We start from the raw sequence: 22,024 nt of genomic DNA on the forward strand, positions 1-22,024 counted from the left end.
GCTTCCTCACCTTTAGAAAACTTCGGCCAAAGGTTGTCTGCTCCCTGATCCGCCAACGTTGCCAACTTGCCGTTGTCTCTTTTCCTTCCCGCGTCGGGCTCACCAAATGTTAAGACGGACCCGCGGGGTCCCGTCTTTGCGTGTTCTTTCGAGAGGAGAGACTCACACTGGCAACTATGGTTAGACGCAGCCGTTTATTCACAGAATCTTAACTGGTACAACGAATCTACAAGCATGCATTCGTTGGAGAAGGCGTTCTCCCTTCTCGTTCAAACTTGACACAATTATACTTCGCGCTGCCTGGAGTCCCCGGTCAGTTCGCCTTCCCCATTGGTCCATTCATCTGCGCGCGCTGGGGATCCGTCCTCCTATTGGCCGCATCGAAGTGCCTGTCCAGCTCCTGCGGTGCTTGACAATGGCTCAGCCATCCCCGGGAGCGGTTCCGATCCCGTATTCAATAGTTCATTGTTTCAAGGAATTACTATGTGTCTGACCGGCTAGCCATTTTCAATAGTTTCAGTTTAACTAAATTGACAATTACACTTATCAACTTTAGACTTAAATAGAGCCATTCACACTTAACAGTTACAGGTTCCGATAGAGCAATTCACACTTGTCTAACAGTTACAGATTCCGATCGGTTTCTTTATTAATCCCGAGTTTCGATGGGGCAATTGATACTGGCTGGTATTTACAGGCTCCAAGATTTAATTAACATTATGCATATCCCTTACAAGCTCCAGCCAGGTAGTCATGCAGTCGCCAGCAGCAGCTCGCTTGGCTGTTGTTAACCATTTCAGGGCTGGAACTAGAAGTGTCTGTTGCAGAACTAGTGTCACCCTCCCTAGCCCTACATTTAAACACCCCAGTGAAATCTCCCCAACACTTCTCATATGCCAACCATTTCCTCCTGATTTTCTGCTTTCAACTACCCAAGAGGCCTGCCTGCCCAGACAGAACAGCCCTCTGAGAAGAAAGCAGAGCAGTACCAATTAAGAACCACCATCATTTGATTGGGCAATCACTGGTACAAGCTTACACTGCCCTCATGTTAAAAACCAGAAGAGAATTGGGATCACCATGTTACTGCTCAGCAGAAAGCTGCAGCCATGGAAGGGGCAGAGGATAGTTCATATGCCAGCTCCCAGAGGATGAGATCATACACAAGGTGAGCTAGACTACAGATCCAAGTATTTTTTAATTCATTCACAGGATGTGAGCATTCCTGGCTCGACTAGCATTTATTGCCCATTCCTAATTGCCCAGAGGGCAGTTGAGAATCAATCACATTGCTGTGGGTCTGGAGTCATGCATAGGCCAGATCAGATAAGGATTGCAGTTTCCTTCCCTAAAGGGCGTAAGTGAAACAGATGGGTTTTTCCAAAGATCAGCAATAGATTCATCATCAGACAATTAGTTTCAGATTTTTTAATCGAATTCAAATTCTGCTGAAGCGGGATTCAAACCCAGGGCCTCAGAACATTATCTAGTCTCTGAATTAATAGTCTAGCAATAGACCACTAGGCAATGGCCTTCCCTTTTCACACCCAACTCTACTTAAACTATCAACTTCTACTTGTAAAGATAAATAATGAAGTTTTGATATTATCTTTACATGGACAGGAATGCAAATCCTAGAAATGTTAAATTGGTCCCTCTGTGTGTTAAGATTGAATCTATTTTTAGAATTTAGCTAGTAAAGTAGCTAATAAGAAAAACAGTTGACAACAATGTGTGCTGATTGATGATTACAATGGTGTGATATAGTGATACACAAATATCTCAACTATATTTTGTTAGAAGTGCATGTTTTCTTGGTCACCCAGGCTGGAAAGTTGTAAAATTACATCTTTAACAAATATAATTTTGAATGCTGTCCTTTGTTGGGAGGATGAGGAATGTGGAACTGATGGCTCAGTGTGTTTATATGTATTAAGACCTGAGAATGGACTCTTGTTTGCTATTCAAGTTGTTGGCCCTACACATTTAGTCATTCATGATATCGCTAAAAGTGTCTCCAAACTCTACCAATTCTGTAAAACTTTGCTGTAAAGTAGCGAGTGAATATAATGCTATTTCTAGCTTACTCTCAAGTAGTTTATCAAAAATGAAATGTTTGCTGTGATCATTGGCAGGTTTCACTGATGAATTATATGCAACATAATGCTGCCTTTATATATGTGACAGATCAGATCAGATATCTGGATCCGATTTTAAACTTATTTACATTATGTATTTGAAAGGAATTGACATTCATACTAGTACTGTGGTAATTTGAAACCTTCTACTTAGAGCTTGCGGCTTTTTGAAGGAGACTGTGATACACAAAAAGCTATCTGTACCTTCCAAAAGGAAATGACTCATCCTGATTTATATTGATTGCTTGCCACTGGCCCCTGTCAAGATAAAATGGTTTGATTGTTTAGCAGATGGATTTAGGAACAAGCTAGTCATAAAATGTAATAAGTGGCAGCAGATACCAAGTCCATCCCGTTGATGGAAGTAATCAATACTGACCACCACAATACTGTCAACAGAACATTGGTATAGTCTATTGCATTTACAATGGTTGCAAACCTTTTGATAGATGTTTAACAGTGATGTGTGTCTCAACAGGGTGGTTCTGTTTACCAGACTTGCAATTCTGCATTTTCCTCAATGTGAGTGTATTAATTGAGTCAAGCACCTGAGAAGCTCCCATGGTATTTTTGAGAATTGACTTATTGTCTGTCATTTTAAGAACTGTCTCACAGTAGGTCAGCTTTGATTCATTGGTTAATTGTGAATGGGAATATCTATTCTGCTTTAGCAAGAACATTTCAGTGGCTAATCTCAATGAGCCCACCCAACCTACGTCAGTACCATCTCTCATCTAACCACTGCAGGAGATCGGAGTCAGATCAGCATCCAGGTCCCAAACACATCCCAGAGAACTGTCATTTTAGCATCTTCACCTTCATAGACATGGGCTTCCCTATTTAATTAAGAACTTTGGTTAGGCTCAAAACTAAATGACTAATCGGAGGACAAAGGGACCACAGGGGATAATAGAGAGCAAGCAGTCGACCAAAATTTATATCGCTAAAAAAATCACACAACACCAGGTAATGGTCCAACAGGTTTATTTGGAAGCACTAGCTTTCAGAGTGCTACTCCTTCATCAGGTGGTTGATGAAGGAGCAGTGCTCCGAAAGCTAGTGCTTCCAAAACAACCTGTTGGACTATAACCTAGTGTTGTGCGATTTTTAACTTTGTACACCCCAATCCAACATCAGCATCTCCAAATCATAACATTTATATCAGTAGTACCAGCTAATCCAGGCATGATCTGTTGAAATGGTTGTCCTCATAACAAAAAACTTTTAGATAGTAATTATTTGAAGATTGGTCTTGAAGATTTCAAGTGATATGTCTGTGACTACTTTCATTGACAGCGTGTTCCATTGTGTGATTGTCCTTGGGAAGAAAGATTCTTAGAAACAAATATTTGTTGCAGTTTACATAGATGACTACCAGGTATTTTGTCATTGTCAGGGGGCATACACTGGGGACAGAAACAAAGTTAACGATGACCTTTCATCAAAACTGATAATGGTAGAGATAGAATATATTTTAAGTACAGAAACAGGGAAAGTGAGAAAGGGTATGGAGCGGGGAATATAAAGAAATCAACATGAAGGTCCATGATAGGGTGGAATATAGAGGAGATCAAATTACAAATGATAGGATGGTGCAAGGTTAAAGGGGTTTTTAAAAGGGCAATTAAATATCATATAGAGTCATATAGCAACAGACCCTTCAGTCCAACTTGTCCGTGCTGACCAAGTTTCCCAAACTAAACTAGTGCTACTTGCCAGCATTTGATCCATATCCCTCTAAACCTTTCCTATTCGTGTACCTATCCAAATGTCTTTTAAATGTTGTAACCGTACCTGCACTTATCACTTCTTCTGGCAGTTCATTCCACATTTGAACCACCCTCTATGTGAAAAGGTTGTTCCTCTTTAAATTTTTCTCCCCTCACCTTAAAAATATGCTCCCTTGTTTTGAACTGCCCCACATTAAGGAAAAGACCTTAGCTATTCACCTTATCAATGTTCCTCATGATTTTATCAACCTCTATTAGATTACCGCTGAACCTTCTATGCTCCAGTGAAAAAAATCTCAACCTATTTAGCCTCTCCGAATAACGCAAACCCTCCATTCCCAGCAACATCCTGGTAAATCTTTTCTGAATCCTCTCCAGTTTAATAATATCCTTCCTAAATTAGGTCGACCACAGTACAGGTCATTCTGCTATAACGCATGTTTATTAGTACAAATTCACTTTAATGCAATCAATGAATAAGGGACACTGTTTCTAAAATGCAAACTTTTCAAACATGTGTTGGTTGTAATGCGATTACATTGCCAGCACTTTAAATGCTGTTTCTAGAGTGTGATTTTGTTGTGGTTCTGTTTGCCGAGCTGGGAATTTGTGTTGCAGACATTTCGTCCCTTGTCTAGGTGACATCCTCAGTGCTTGGGAGCCTCCTGTGAAGCGCGTCTGTGATGTTTCCTCCAGCATTTATAGTGGTTTATCTCTGCCGCTTCCGGTTGTCAGTTCCAGCTGTCCGTTGCAGTGGTCGGTATATTGGGTGCAGGTCAATGTGCTTATTGATTGAATCTGTGGATGAGTGCCGTGCCTCTAGGAATTCCCTGGCTGTTCTCTGTTTGGCTTGTCCTATGATAGTAGTGTTGTCCCAGTCAAACTCATGTTGCTTGTCATCTGCATGTGTGGCTACTAAGGATAGCTGGTCATGTCGTTTCGTGGCTAGTTGGTGCTCATGGATGTGGATCGTTAGCTGTCTTCCTGTTTGTCCTATGTAGTGTTTTGTGGAGTCCTTGCATGGGATTTTGTACACTACATTGGTTTTGCTCATGCTGGGTATCGGGTCCTTCGTTCTGGTGAGTTGTTGTCTGAGAGTGGCTGTTGGTTTGTGTGCTGTTATGAGTCCTAGTGGTCGCAGTAGTCTGGCTGTCAGTTCAGAAATGCTCTTGATGTATGGTAGTGTGGCTAGTCCTTTGGACATGCCACAACCCAAAGGACTAGCCACACTACCATACATCAAGAGCATTTCCGAACTGACAGCCAGACTACTGCGACCACTAGGACTCATAACAGCACACAAACCAACAGCCACTCTCAGACAACAACTCACCAGAACGAAGGACCCGATACCCAGCATGAGCAAAACTAATGTAGTTTACAAAATCCCATGCAAGGACTCCACAAAACACTATATAGGACAAACAGGAAGACAGCTAACGATCCACATCTATGAACATCAACTAGTCACGAAATGACACGACCAGCTATCCTTAGTAGTCACACACGCAGATGACAAGCAACATGAGTTTGACTGGGACAACATTACAATTATAGGACAAGCCTAACAGAGAACAGCCAGGGAATTCCTAGAGGCACGGCACTCATCCACAGATTCAATCAATAAGCACATTGACCTGGACCCAATATACCGACCACTGCAACGGACAGCTGGAATTGACAACCGGAAGCGGCAGAGATAAACCACTATAAGTGCCGGACGAAACATCACAGAAGCACTTCACAGGAGGCTCCCAAGCACTGAGGATGTCACCTAGACAGGGGACGAAACGTCTGCAGCACAAATTCCCAGCTCGCCAAACAGAACCACAACGAGCACCTGAGCTACAAATCTTCTCACAAAGTGTGATTTTTTTTATAATGTGGGTTTGTACAAAAATGCAACCATTGTGTTATAGAACTACTTGAACTCCAAAAATGCCTTTCCCAATGTTCTGTACAACCTTAACATGATGTCCCAACTCCTACACTCAATGGTCTGAGCAATGAAGGCAAGCGTGTTAAATGTTTTCTTAACCACCCTGTCTATCTGTGATGCAACTTCCAATGAACTATGTACCTTAACCCTTTGGTCTTTCTGTTCAACTTTCTGTTTAGTACTCAGGGCCCGACTATTAACTATATAGAGGATGTGTAAATTGAAATAACAAAATCATCACATATAACAGCTGTCTGAAAAAAAAAACTGAAGCAATATGATCTGAGAATTTACAGGCAGGGCATTTTTCAGTTTTGATGAAATCTCAGTGACCTGAAATCATGGGCCTGATTTTAATTCTCTTAAGTGAATGAATTTTGATTGAATTAAAATCCTGCTTATTAATTCTGCCTTTCTGTCCTCACAGGTTTGACCTAATCCATTGAGTATTTTTGGAATTTCATATCTCTATTTCAGATTTCTAGCATCCATCATCTTCTACTTAAAACTCTTCTCAAAATTAGTTGCTGTAAATTATCAACATTATTCATTGGAAAAAGTCTTAAGTATAGGACTCTGATAAAACATAGCCAGAATTTTACTTTTCCATCTCAACTATAAGGGATTTTAATTAAGATCTTATGGTCATAATTGAATGCTGAAGTTCTTCATTCTATCTGATATCATAATCCAGAATCTATTTTCCTCATAGATATATATTTGGTGAATTTAACATGGAGTTCAGAATAGATATGATCTATCACTCAAATAAGTTAACTGCTTGGTTGTCCGAGGTTGCTGTATCACATGTAATGTGGACTGTTAAGCACAAGATTTATATTTCAGGAAAATAAATAATCACAGTAACTTCTACTATGACTCGAGTGAATAAAATTTTCCCAAAATTGTATTCATTATCAACTCAAGGTGAACTTAAGGTTAATAACCATATATCTCCATAGCAGTTTATGGAAAAAAAATCATTTATATAGCCAGGAATTAATAATCCAGTCTTTTAGAATTATCTATAGGCAAATCACACATATATTAAAAACATTTTTCTTGTTTCTATTTTTTAAAATCTTTGTTTTTGAGGTTTCATAAAATATGTGGCTCTGTGAAGAATGAAATTAGTTCATTCTGGCTGGTACATGAATTTTTAAGTATGACTGTCACGTTGTATTATCGTTTCAAAAGCCTCTTATATGTTGCTAAGTTACATGTTTCTTGTGTGCCCCAGCATTATTCTCCAGTGTCAGCAGCTACAAAACCTCTCTCGTTTTTGTACTTTTGTTTTTATTTTGACTTCAAGGCTCAATTTAGTGCATAAAAGTTTCCTTTATTCTCTTCAAAGATACTGAAATGATTGTTTGCACTTTGCTCTTCCAATACCATTTAATGTTTAATTTAAAGGCCCAGAGAGTGAGAATAGAAAAAAAATGGAATGCTGGGTGTGCAGAACTCATAGACATGCAATGGAAAATATTATGGAAAATCTGTTCACAGAATGTTTCAGCCTTGCAGAAAACTCTTTGGAACAGGGAACAGTTAGAATCCTTTTCATTACTGCGTTGAATTTTCCTCACAGTTTGCTTATCCTATACCTGTGCTTATCATGCTATAAATGTTAAATGATAATACAAATGTAAGAACAAGAATTCTGGAAAGGAGATGCAAATGAGAATGAATTGGAAGCACCAAAATGTAAATCAGACTTTGAAGTTGTGTGGCATCTTCTGTTCCACGATTGTAGTCTGAGTGCCCTGAGGAGCATTGTATTTGAAGTCACAAACTGAGAAAGGTATCATGTCATATAAACACCATGATTTAGCAAAACATCACCACTTTGTAGTATTGAATTTCCATTCAGAAGAGCTAATGTAATGTTTTGCTGTTCATTGATGACTTATGGATTTAGGGAATTCTAATTTTCTACTAAACTGCAGGTAATCCTAACATCATTAATGCTCAGTTAGATCTAACCAGATTCAAACTAAACCTAAGTCTCAAATTGTTGCGTGAACAAATTAAAATTCTAAATCATCCACATGTTGATCATGACCGCTTTTCTTAAATAAGTAATCAAGTGCGTGAAGTGATAATTAGATGAAATATCTATGTCTGTAATATGCAGAAGCATATAATATAAAAGACAGTTTAGTTTTTCAAATCATAAAATATTTATTGAGACTGCAGTATACATTTGCTGTTTTTACAACATTAATCATTATAATAAATATATATTAATTTTTAATTGCAGCGAAAGAAAAGGGATTGCCACAAAATAGACATCAGTCTTAACTACCAAAAAATACACAACAGAAACTAAAAAGATGACCATACATTCTTTTAGAAAGTCATTCTTCTCCTTCCCCTCTAAGCTGATAGAATCAAAGTTCCTCTTTCTGCTGTTGGAGGCTGTGGGTGAAACATTTTTCATTGATTTCAGTCCACTTCTAAACAGACAAAAGCATATATCATGAAACTGCTCAGAAATGAGCAGTAATTAGGTTGTATCACTTGAAGAGAACATTGGAATGAATGGTGTGAGAAATGGAAAATTTATAACAGTAAGTGTTGAAGTACATCACTCAACAAAGTAGATAGAATTCTATGTTGTGTATAATCCATGCATTTCTCAACTTGAAGGAGGGAACCATTTCTATTGTTAATAATGTTACCTTTTATCTTTAATAAGGAAAAATTATAACAAAAAGAACCAAAATATTACAAGATTCTTAAGTTACTGAGAACTTAGAGAAAACGCCAGTTAGACATTGTTCCAACAAACCATGAGCAATTTGCTGTGTTACCTGTCTGAGGTAAGTATCCAGATATTTACCATAGAATGTTATTCAATAGACTTTTGGTGATAGCTGTATAGCGAGTATCATTTTAAATTAAATTGGCAGCCTTCCATCAAACTGATTTCTGCTATGGTGGTGAACTCTGTGTTAGGTTGCACCTGATGTGGCGGAGGAACTCTATTCTGGTATGACCAGCTCTGCTACATGTGCTGCAGTAAAATAGAGTAGCTGAGAAGATACAAGATTCGCTGGCCTTTATTTTCTCTGACCCCTCTTCTTTGCAAACTGAGTTTTTCATTTCTGCTCATCTCTTCCAAAGTCCCTCCAAAGGTCCGACTCCTAAACTCATAGGCATCAGTGACTATCTCCTAGTTGACAATACCTATCATATCACACTAACAGATAACGAACAGATAAAGGTAGCATTCTCTTCACACAAGTGCCAGGCAATGTCCATCTCCAAAAAGAAACAATCGAATCATTGCCCTGACATTCAGTGGCATTACCATCACTGAATCCCCCACTATCAACACGCTATCATTGACCAGAAACTGAACTGGGCCAGCTATATAATGTTGCTACTAGATCAATTCACAGGCTGGGATTCTGAAAAAGTATCTCACTTTCTGCCCCGTCGAAGCGTACCCAACGTCTGCAAGGTACAAGGTTAGAGTGGGGTGGAATACTCTCCACTCACCTGCATGAGGTTTAGCTACAGCAACACTGAAGAAGGTTGACAGCATCCAGAACAAAGCACCCTGCTTAATTGTGTCTTCATCTAACACCTTCAATATGCACTCCCTGCACCACCAACACACAGTGGCAACAGAGTATACCAACTGTAAGATGCATTGCAACAACACACTGAGTATCTTAGATGGCACCTGTGAAACTTATGACCTCTATCATTTAGATGGACAAGGGCAGCAGATACATAGGATTGGTACTTGCAAGTTCTCTTCCAAGCCTCACACAATCTGAACTTGGAAATATATTGCTGTTTCTTCACTGTCATGGGGTCAAAATCCTGGAACTTCCTCCCAAACAGCAGTACAAATGAAGCTACACCTTCTCAGGGACAATTAGGGAGGGCAATAAATGGTGGGGATATCCAAATGCCATGGCTTAATACAACAAAGTTGTCCTCACAGCAGAAGTGTGAATGCTTAGGAGGTGTGACCCAATGGCTAGTTCACTGAACAAAAAGTTTCTGGTTGCATGGCCATCATCCAGTCTACAAATGTGGCTGAGCCAACAGAGGCGTCATTGACAAATAATCTTTGGTAATTCATGCTTCAGGACTTCTGCTTTGATAACATTGTCCTGCAATGAGATGATTATTCATTTTAATAGGAGGAACAGATGTGAAGAGCATTTGTTAAGTGGCGAAATTTTGAAAAGTGTAGATCTGCACAGGAACCTGGGAGTCCTTAATCAATAAGATGTTGAAGGCTGATATGCAAGCATAGCAAGCTATCAGGAAGGATAATGGAATGTTAGCCTTTACTGTAAGGCCTTGAGTACAGAAGGACTGAAGTCTTGATTTAATTATAAGAGAGCTTGGTTAGACTGCACCTGGAACATTATGTGTAGTTTTGGTCTCCATACCTGAGGAAAGATATTGTTGCTATAAAGGAGTGCATCAAAGGGCCTTCAGACTTGTACCCGGGATGGTGGCACTGTTCTATGAAGAGAGATTAGGTGAACTGTTCCTGTATTTCCTAAAGTTTCGAAGAATGAGAAGTAATCTTATTGAAATGCTCAAAAATATAAGTGAATAGGCAGGGTGATTGCAGCTAAGATATTTCCTTGATTGAGGAGCCAGGGACTGGGCGACAGTTTAAAAACAAGGGTAATGCCATTTAGGTGAAAGTGAGAACTGCAGATGCTGAAGATTAGTGTCGAGAGTGTGGTGATGGAAAAGCACAGCAGGTCAGGCAGCATCCGAGGAGCAGGAGAGTCGACATTTCAGGCAAAAGCCCTTCATCAGGAATGATGCCACCTAGCACCGAGACGAGGAGAAATTTTGTTACTCAGAGGATTGTGAATGTTAAGGATTCTCTATCCCGGAGGGCTGTGAAACTTCAATCTTTGAATATGTTTTGAGTGGAAGTTGATAGTTTTCCAATTCAAAAATATTTCCTTGGGAAAAAGACACTGAAGTATTCAATTCATCATTATATAGAATAGAGTATATAGAATTCCTACAGTGCAGAAACAGGCCTTTCGGCCCAACATGTCCACACCGAACCTCCAAAGAATATCCCACCCAGATCCATTCCCCTACATTTCCTCTGACTAATGCGCCTAACCGATGCATCCCTGAACACTACGGGATAATTAAGCACGACCAATTCACCTAACTTACACATATTTGGACTGTGCGAGGAAACCGGAGCACCTGGAGGAAACCCACACAGACGTGGGAAGAATGTGATTATATTAAATTATGGAACAGGCTCAATGGGCTGAATGGTCTACACCCATTCCAATGTTCAACATTTCTCCTCTCTTGTTTATATTGTCCAGTTCTCACTACTGGAGAGGAGTGTATCAAGGATAGGCTTGGTAACCTCTGGCTGCTGTTGTTCCAGTCTCTATTATTCAACTTGAAGATAGTAGCTGCAGCTTTTGCAATGCCTGTGTTGATTTCAGCATCAAGTGACAGATTACTGACCATGGCAGAACCTGCATGCGTGAGAGTAACAACAACCTTTAGCATTTCATTGTCAGTGTTGATAGATAGAGTACAACACCATCATGAACCATGACATTTGTCTTCCTGATGCTGATAGTCAACCAAACTCTTTATAAGTATGAGTGAGTTTGTTCTTTTGCAGCTGAAGGCATTTGACCATATGAAATGCTGGTGCATTTTCAGCATGGAAGAACTCTGCTATCAAGTCATTGTTGAAAACTTGTCTTGGATTTCACGTAAGCAAGTTTGAAATGTTTTCTGTCAAATTTGACACACTTTATAGACTACCTGAAGGTATACGACAGCAATAAATAGGATGCGCCAAAAAGTGCCAATGTTAGGATAAATCCATGTTTGACTTTAATGCAGAGCCCAAAGATTCTGATGATCCCCATCATCGCTGACCTTATGCCCATCATATTGTTATAGCAAGAAGACATCACGTTGAGCTGCTTCTGCAGGCAGCCAAATTTTCCCACCTCTGCTAAACAAAGTTGAATGCATTGTTGAGATTGATGAGGGCAACACATAGTGATTTCCTTTATTCGCAGTGTTTCTCTTACAGTTGCTGGGCAAAAATGATCACAGAACACCACTGTGAGTTATACTCTAGAAAACACAGTGAGCAAGGAAGCTCCAGACATCACAGAGCACCTGAGGGTCATGGGAAAGACAAGTGATGTTGGGACAGCACAACAAGATAGCTGTAAAACTTGTATCCCACACTGCTGGCACATCAAATGCATTCTTAACAGCCTTCCCTCCAGTAGTACTGCCCAGCACTTACCATCAGTAAGTAGAGAAAAAGGAAGAAGCAGAAAAGAGAGACAAATATAAAGAAATAGGAAAAAAGAAGAGCAAAATAGCAACACAGGAAGTTAGAATCTATTAAGAAAGAGGAAATATTCTTTAATGTACAATAAGGAATGCAATCTAATTGTTTTGGCTTCATAGAATCCCTACAGTGTGGACCAGGCCATTCAGTCTAACAAGTCATCATCGACTCTCTGAAGAACATCGCACCCAGACTCACTCTGCTACCCTTTCTCTGTAACCCTGCATCTCCCATTGGTAATCTACACATCCCTGGTCACTATGGGCAATTTAGCATGACCAATCCACCTAACCTACACATCTTTGGAACACCTACAGGAACCCCCATGCAGACATGGGGATAATGTGCAAACTCCACACAGACAGTTTCCTGGGGCTGGAATCGAATCCGAGTCCCTGGTGCGGTAAGGCAGCAGTGCTATCCACTGGGGCACCATGCCCATTGTCTTTCATATAACACAGAAGTGTGTAACACTTTTCCACAGCACATTTTCTTTAATATACTTTGTTGATTGGTTCAAAGTAAAAAATGATAGCAAATCAGCACAAAAGCATTAAAACTGTCGAAATTAAAAGTGAATTAAGTGGCTGAAACTCTAAATTACATGAAAACTGAGGATTTATGAAAATAGCCAATCCTGAATGGGCAGATAAAAAGTTTTGTTATCAAGAAGGCAGAAAGAAGGAAAAGTTATCAAAATTGCTTTAAAAGCTTTTTGAAAACAACTCAACAGCCTATTTGACACTATAATTGGAATTTCAGAGGTGACATATTTCCCAACAGAATGAAAGATTAACTGTAAAGTTATATTCCATATCTTTTAGCACCTTTGCTAATACTGAAGACCTCAGCATCTTACAAAAGTCTAGTGTTGGAGTTATGAGTAGAATCTTATCAAGGTCCAAATAGTACGGGCTATGGATTTAAATGTGGCAAAATCATGTGAGAAATCCAGCAAGTCCTATATTGACCTGAGGGGCAACTCTCTGTTAAACTCCAATACATCTAATCTCCAGGGTTGCTGATCCTCAAGAACGTGGGTCCAGCACTAGTAAAGACCAGGACCACCCACAGTGCTGATAAATACAGAGAAATCTTTTCTTTAAATGAGTGCATTTTACAGAGATTTGTCTTTGATTTCAAAAGACCAGGCTAAATAGGTGGGAAAATAAAAAATGCTGAAAAACAAAAAGAAATTAAATAAGATAGCAAAGAGAACCAAAACAGAAAACAAAGGAAGAAGCAGAAAAGTGAAAAATGGAGAAGCAGCCACAGACTGATGCCTGAGTCAATTAGGGAATACCCAGCCACAGACGTACTGTGAATGGCACATTAGGAGATCTACTGATGCTGAAAAGATTTTTGCACCCTTGTGCAATTGGTCAAGGCCAAGTTATTGTGAAGGTCAATAATATGCCACTGGGGACAAGAAGACAACTATATTGATTCAGAAATAAAGATTATATCTCTGATTTTAATCACAAGAAGGTTTTACTCAAACCCTTTTTAAAAAGCCAATGTTCAATAAAGAGACCAGCGAAGTCATTCATCAATGGGAATTTTAACCATCAAATCCAGGTGGACTACAGTCAGTTGGGATATATAAAGTAACAGAAAATGCCTGCTTCAAACAGCCAACTTCTGATTTTAACAGTGACAACAAAGTGGGGTGGGAAACCAAGGTAAGAAGATAAATCAATTCAAAACAGTATTTTTGTTTGCAGAATAAATAACCGACCTGTTTTTCTCAAAGTATAAACATAAAGTTTTTTTTTTGTATCTGAGTATCTTTGATAATAACTTTACTTGATGTCTTCAGCTTCTTGCAAAACTCTAGCATTATACAATATATGTACCCGATTTTCCTTCCTTACAGTGTAAAACACAATGCCTGGAGGTGGGATGCTCATTTGAATATTTTAATCAAGCTTGTGTCTCACATATTGACTATCGGATGGATATAACTATGACCTGCTCAGCTTTGTGAAACTGCTGTGTGAAAAAGTGCATTGCCATTTCAGCCTTGATTGTGGGCAAGGAGGAGAAGGGGATTTTTGCCTGGCCCCACAAATTAACCTGCATGCCCCCCTCAGCAGTCAGGTACCCCTTGTGATGGGATGTTATGCCAGTACTGACCCTTCTGCTCACAACAATATGAATAAAACATGGGCCTGTTCCCCCCCGTCATCTCCAACTTCCAGTGAAAATCCTAACCCACGAAGCTATACCCTTCCCTCCACTTCATCACCTTTTCCTTGTCAGCACGAACATTCCATTTCCTCAGCTTCAGCAAGAATTGCAGGCAGTTTATGCCCAATAGGGATCCACTCCTGTCATTCAAACTGACTCCCAGCCAGGGATCCTGATGAGAAAAACATCACTGACTTGGAAATACTGACCCAGTTAAGATCAGAATCATTATACTTCTCAAATTTCACTTTTCACACAGTGTTTTATATCATATAACTCTTTCAAACCTGTGTCACAAAGACAAAACAGAAATTCTTTTGGAGATGAACGAACAGCCACTAATGTGCTGTATTAAATCAGAACAAAGTCTGATCATTTCAAATCATCATAGTGCCTCAAAAACAATCTGTGTCCTGTAAATGCTTTGTAGAAATTGTCTCAAAGTGCTCAATATATCACCTTTTCTGAAACAAAAGCTTCAAAAAAAAAAGAACTGAAGAGAGAAACAGTTAGCAACCCTGTCATCTCCCTTGGCTGATGTTCCTCATCTTTGGAATATATAATTACTGATGAAGGAAATAATTTGTCCCCAACATGAAAGCTTAAAAAGGCATGAAGGATTTGGCAGGTCATTTATAATATTTTTAATGAGGAATAATAGAGAACTTGCTGCAGAAATACTTCCTTTTAATTTAAATGATGCTGTACACTAATGAAAATATAAATTTGATTGAACCATAACCATTTTTGTTACATTTACAATAGGACTCCAGTGTAAATTGGTTTTACATAAATTATATTGAGCGCAGATTTCTTTTTGCTAATTGTTCACTTTAATGGAAACACAAATACATATTACCTGCATGGTTATATGCAAGCAAGCAAAAGTAATAGTTCATTGCAATCTGACATTGGTACTGCAAGGGCCTGGAAGCTTATTGGGTTTGGTAATTATCATGAACAGTTTCATTGAGCAAAGTGATTGTGAACTGCTCTCAGATTTTCACCTGGTAGTTATGAATATTTTGCTGGTATTTCTTTTTAATCAGTGTACCTGTTCAGTCTGCTCTCAGTGCTAAAGAGCAACATTCAGGTTCTGTGAAATGTAAGGCAATGGTTTGTGTGCTAAGCTACTTAGTGCATAGCATGAAGATCTTGCAAAGGTAATTGGAAGAACATACACTGCTGCACTGAAGGTCTTAGAGTGTTGCTGAAGAGAACATTTCAAAGCACATCTCTTTTGTGCATTACTCCTTTGAGGTTTGCTTTTTTTAAATAAAAACTACAGTTTCAATTTTACCTAACTTTAGAATATTCATAAGGTCAAATGAATGCTTGTACAATAAAATATTGCAGATGGCATAAAAATTGATGTTAAACCCTGAGTGAATATATTTGTCATTCACGATTAGAATTAACTCCAACCCATAAGGATTTTATCATATCAAAAATCCTAACTAGATCTGACAGTACTAATATTGTGCCTTGAATTTATTCCAATCTCCTCACCCGTGATTTCCCCCACAAGGATACTGTTATGATCTTTCAGCTTGTGTTTTGTGCACTGCCATCTGAGAAATTGAAGATATTCTGAGAAATTGAAGATATCCTCCTGTTGTTAATTTGTACTCTGTTCCCTGACATTGGTACTGTCCTTCTCAAAGCTACCATTATTTTTCTTATTAACACACTCACTCTTACTTTTTCTTACAGATTTAAACCATTTGCCAAAACAAATCAGAAAATATTTCTGCATACATTAAAATAGATTGTTTCCAAAGGAGGCACTTATTTTGAAGTTTAAATTCTGTGATAAAATTATACACGATTGGAAAAGCTGTTTGATGCATTTTTAAAAAAGACTATTTGGTGCATTGATCTAATTCTTTCTAACAGATCATGTATAACTTGGATTATCATTAGTTCTTCATAATCTATTCAGTCTCTTGGGAAAGACAAATAACTGCATTTAACTTGCTAAGAGGAAATAGAAATGAAATTTTTCCTGAAAACCAAAACTGATTAAAAAGGAAGCCCCAAGGCATATCAGTTGAACAATATTCTGTCAAACAGGACAGGAATCATATTTTTTACCATGGAATACCGGAAATCAATGCTTATATTGATCCTTATGATATATAGTTCCCCAATAGCTACATATAAATCTAACTTTCGTACAAAGTAGTTAATCAAGTTATAATCAATTACGCAAAAGTCTATCAACATCATAAAAACAAAATTGTTGATTGATTAACAAACATGTTTTGATTGGTAGAGGTATTGGCATGGAAAGTGCACCTGTTAGATGATGACTGCGGCTATCTTTCATTAAATATTAAATTTTAAACCAGCTAGATTTACTTTGGGTGATTAGAATAAAAGAACCAAAGATTTGGTCAAGATTTTCTGGTTTCATATACAATGTTACACAATTATTTGCTTAAGCCTTGCTGTCCCAGCAAGTATTCAGAAACATGGTGATCTTTTGCCAAACAGTATGTGATTAGAAGGATTAGCTAGGATGTGTGAGTCCTAATCAATGACAGCATCCTGTTCCTTACATCACAAATCTGGACAAAAGGTAAGGTGATAACCGGTTTTGCACAAGAAGACGTTTTCAGCTTCTCATCTGTACTGGTACATGCCAAGGATTCTGTGGTGGATCATCCACATTGGGGTTTAGTTGAGTTTATATGGAGTCATATGATCTCCAGGAGTCATATGAGTAGTCACTTGTTGCTTCAGTTTCCACCTCCCAGTAGGTCAATACCACACTGTTCCCCAGGTAAAAATAGGACTCCCCATGCTGAATGCACTACCTGGATTCAAAATGCACACATCAATCCAGAATCCCTCATCATTTCTGACTCCACTTCACTTAAACCATCACACACTAACAGTTCGACAATACAACTGAGTCATCTATTTGTCTGCGTGAACCATTTTCTGAGGCTGCCCTCCAGCTATCAATTCCACAACAATGGCAGCCACATGCATCCAGTCAGTTGAAGAGTCTGGGTTCAGGGTTTCGGCCAGCTATTATCTGATTTAAACTCCTGACATTCCAATTTTGGAATAATACCAATTGTAAGATCAGTCCTATCAGCCTGTAATCATTCAATGGTTTGCTTCTCAGTGCTCTCCCGCAATTCTCTTGGCCACCATCTCAAACATCTGGCTTAGCCTAATGTGATGCTTAGCTATCACCTCATTGATCTGGCCATTTCTATCAGAAGTTGTGGTAAACCCAGAGACATGATCCAAAGGAAGGATGGGATGACAATGAACCACTATTAAGAGCATAAACCAGTTCTGGAATATACTCAGATCACTTTTGTTTACTCTCAAGAGGCTAGGTGAGGGATAGTTATGTAGGCTATGATTGAGTTATCCACACTGCCTATTACTCTCTGGATGACTTGGCAATACTGTATACGTTGCAAAGCTGTGTGGGATCTTACTGTCAAAGTTGTTCCCCTGATTACTGCAAACTTGACACCAAACACCAAAATGGACAAGATATTATTTACAAAACTCTAGCTATAGTTGAGATCTTTCAATCTTTAGTATAGTACTTTAGTAGTAGTTGGACAACATGTTAAGTCCAATTACTACTAAAGTACCATATAATACATTGCAAGGACTTCTAGAGATCTTTTGGTGACCAAGGATCCCCATGCCAGGGTGAAGTCATTTCATTGCTTTGGCCAAAGTGCACTCTTTAGAATTTTGACACTAGTCACCAATATCACCCTAGTCCAGTTGACTTTTCCATTGCTTGGTGTCCTGCTTGATCCTGACAAGCAACCAACACTTACTGCTTGAGGCTGTTGGGAAAGATGAATTGCTTCACCTCAATCTCCTTGTTCATGAACCAGCCGATAAAGCATTCCATCCTACTTCCTGATCCACTTCTAACATGTCCAGGTCTTCTTTGATTTGTGCTTAGGGATAGTTTATGATGATGTGAGATTAGGCCTTAGTTTAGTTTCTCACCTGAAGGCCTGCACCTCCAACAGAGCAGCACACCCTCAATACTGCACTAACTGCGAGGTGTCATCCTAGCACAACTAACAGGACAGGGATTGAACCCTCAACATTTATAACTATTGGCCATTACCATTGTTAGCACTAAGGTATGGTTAAAAAACATTCAAGTAACTTCAGTTAGAAAGAGGCATTGTATATGTATTGGGTCAACCACTGAGGGCTCTGTAGTAGCCTGAGGTCCTGAGGTTTCCACAATCGAATACAGTGTTATTTTATGATTACTAAATATGTTTGCAGCCATGGAATAGTAATTATTTTACCAGAATGGCTGCTGTCTTATTTTAAATTAATAACAATGTTTGGGCCCAAGAACCTTGCGTCAAAAATATAATTAAGTTAATAATTTAATATATAGTAGAATTTGCCACAAAATTTAATTTTAAATGTTCCTCATTTTGTTTGTTACTAATTTACTTCGCAAAATTCCTCATCGTTTACCATCAATCTGTTTTGCAATATTATAAGCTAACACAGTTACATCATTGATTTTGATTTTTGTTTTGAAGTAGTTGTAAGTTTGATTGTCATGTTGCAAAATTGTTTCAGCAAATTAGACATTGTCATACAAGGAAATGTGGCTTACATTTTATTTATTTACATACTTACAATCTCCTGCAAAATCTTCTTCTCATCCTTATTGCACCTGCATTAATGGAGTATTTACACATCATACCATTCCAATCGAGATTTTCAAGGTATGATATAAAAGTTCATGCTAAACGATGCCTTCATAAGGAAAGTTTCATGTTGTGAATTAATCTCAATGGGAATTATAATGAGCTGTCAGAACTTATCTTACTTGTCACTTTGAATAGTTATCATAAAAAGAGGGATCTCACATTTCCTATGTTTGAAGTAAGTAATAACAATACCCTAAAAATGGATGTCCTTTATTAATGCAAACAAGTAGAGCAGCATCGTACAATCTCAATACTCAATTTCGATACTACCAGAGGACAATCTGATATCCATTTCACAGATCTTGTCCCCCCAGTTTCTTTGTAAAATGCAGAAACTTCCACCATAAAAAAGAAGTGTTGATTCATAGTGTTGGGGGAAAAAAAGTTTTACAATGGTTTCCACCTGCTTGACATATCAAAATCTGTTTTGTTGGGTTTGTTCATTAATAATTGCTTCAATTTCTTTCTGTAGAAGTTCCCTGATCATTAGATGACTTAGCAACGAGGATCCCCTCATGGCATTTGCTAAAAGTGTTGTTGAAAATCAGCAGATGTTCTTCACCAAGCAGCTGGCAGCCAATTGAGTGCCCTGTCAGTTGATCTCATTCTTCATTGATCTCTGAACTAGCAACCACAGGTGTGGTGTGGGTGGCATCTTGAGTAATACAAGTGATTTAGCAACATGCCAAGAACTTAGTTATTACATTTTACACAATATATCATGTAGCACACTATACTTTGAGCATAAATCATATTTTGAGCACAAATTTAAGGTAGCTTTCTATTGAGAAATCTAATTGTAATCTTAGATCAAGTATTATTTCTTTCATACACACAAACATGCACACAACCATACATGAAAAAGGCTTCGCAATAGGGTTACAATCAACTAGTCCTCACTTTCTCCTAGTTGATTATAACACAACCATTCTTACCAATTAAAAATGGGAGTAGGCCATTCAGCCCATTGAGACTGCTCCACCAAAGAGTAAGATTATCGCTACTCTGTTTGTAACCTCAAATCTGTATCTCTGTCTACTGCTGATATTCTTCCAATCCCTTGTTTGACAAAAATCTGACTATCTCTGCCTTACAATTATTCACAGAATCACTACAGTATGGAAGAAGGCCATTCTGCCCATAGCTGAATTCTATCAGTTTTTCAGGAAGCGAGTTCGAAGACTCTCAATTTTCGGAGAGAAAATATTTCACCTAATCTGTTTAAATGTGCAACCCCTGATTTTTAATCAGTGGCCTTATTCCTAAATTATTTGATAAAAGGAAACAACCTCTCTACATCATATAATAAAAGCAAATTACTGCGGATGCTGGAATCTGAAACCAAAAGAGGAAATGCTGGAAAATCTCAGCAGGTCTGGCAGCATCTGTAAGGAGAGAAAAGAGCTGACGTTTCAAGTCTAACTGACCCTTTGTCAAAGCTATCTTACCAATCTATGTGTCATCAAATTTGGCAACAACACTTTCTGTCCCTTTATCTATGTCATTTCTGTGAATTGTAAATAGTTGAGGTCCCACCTCTGATTCCTGTGACACATTCCTGATTTCATTTCGCCAACCTGAAAGAGATCCATTTATCCCTATTCTCTGTTTCCTGTCAGTCAGACAATCTTCTATTCATGTCAATGTACTACCCTCTATACTTTGAGTCTTTATTTTCCAAAATGATTTGTGTTGTGGCACCTTATTGAATGATTTTATGGGCAGCATGGTGGTTCAGTGGTTCGCACTTCTGCCTCACAGTGTCAGGGATCTGGATTCAATTCCAGCCTCGGGTGATTGTCTGTGTGGAGTTTGCACATTCTCCTTGTGTCTGCGTGTGTTTCCTTCGGGTTTCCTCCCACAATCCAAAGATGCGCAGCTTAGATGAATAGGCTGTGCTAAATTGTCCACAGTGTTCAGGGATGTGTAGGCTGGGTGCATTATTCAGGTGATAAATGTAGGGGAATGGGTCTGTGTGGGTTATTCTTCAGAGAGTCAGCATGGACTTGTTGGGCTGTAAGGCCTGTTTCCACACTGTAGGGATTCTATGATTTAAGTACATACACTGGTCCCTTTTATCTACAGTATGTATTACTTCCTCCAAGAACTCTAATATTTTAGTCAAACATTGCTCCCCACTCAGAAAACTATGCTGATTATGCTTGACTACCTTGAATTTACCCAACATCTTTAATAATAGCTTCTCATATTTTCCCTATAATAAATGCTAAGCTAAATGGCATGTAATTCCAGGTTTTTATCTCCCTCACTATTGAATAAAGGAATTACATTCACTACCCCTGCTTTAGAAAGTTAAAATTAAGGTAGTTTTGGAAAATTAAAATCAGGGTTCAGAAAAGATTTACAAGGATGTTGCCAGGGTTGGAGGATTTGAGCTACAGGGAGAGGCTGTTTTCCCTGGAGCATCGGAGGCTGAGAGGTGACCTTATAGAGGTTTATAAAAGCATGAAGTGCATGGATAGGGTAAATAGACAAAGTATTTTCCTTGAGGTGGGGGAGTCCAGGACTAGATGGCATAGGTTTACAGTGAAAGGGGAAAGATTTAAAAGGGATCTAAGGGGCAACTTTTTCACACAGATGGTGATGCGTGCATGGATTGAGCTGCCAGAGGAAGTGGTGGAGGCTGTACAATTGCAACATGGGTATATGAATAGGATGGGTCTATGAATAGGAAGGGTTTAAAGGGATACGGGCCAAGTTTTGGCAAATGGATTTAGATTAGGTTGGGATATCTGGTCAGCATGGACGAGTTGGACCAAAGGGTCTGTTTCCGTGCTGCACATCTCAATGCCTGTATGACTCTATAACTATCAACTCAAGACCTAGGCTTAAGCCCTTCAGCATCCAAGAACGTCAGTCCACAACTCCAACAATTCCCTCAGTACCAAATCTCAGGTGTTTGTGATTTTTTGAGTTCCACCCTCCTTTCCATTTCT

The sequence above is a fragment of the Chiloscyllium plagiosum genome, unplaced genomic scaffold (assembly GCF_037043375.1).
Source record: "Chiloscyllium plagiosum isolate Xiang-an unplaced genomic scaffold, Cpla_swu_hap1 HiC_scaffold_14, whole genome shotgun sequence".
NCBI lineage: Eukaryota > Metazoa > Chordata > Chondrichthyes > Orectolobiformes > Hemiscylliidae > Chiloscyllium > Chiloscyllium plagiosum.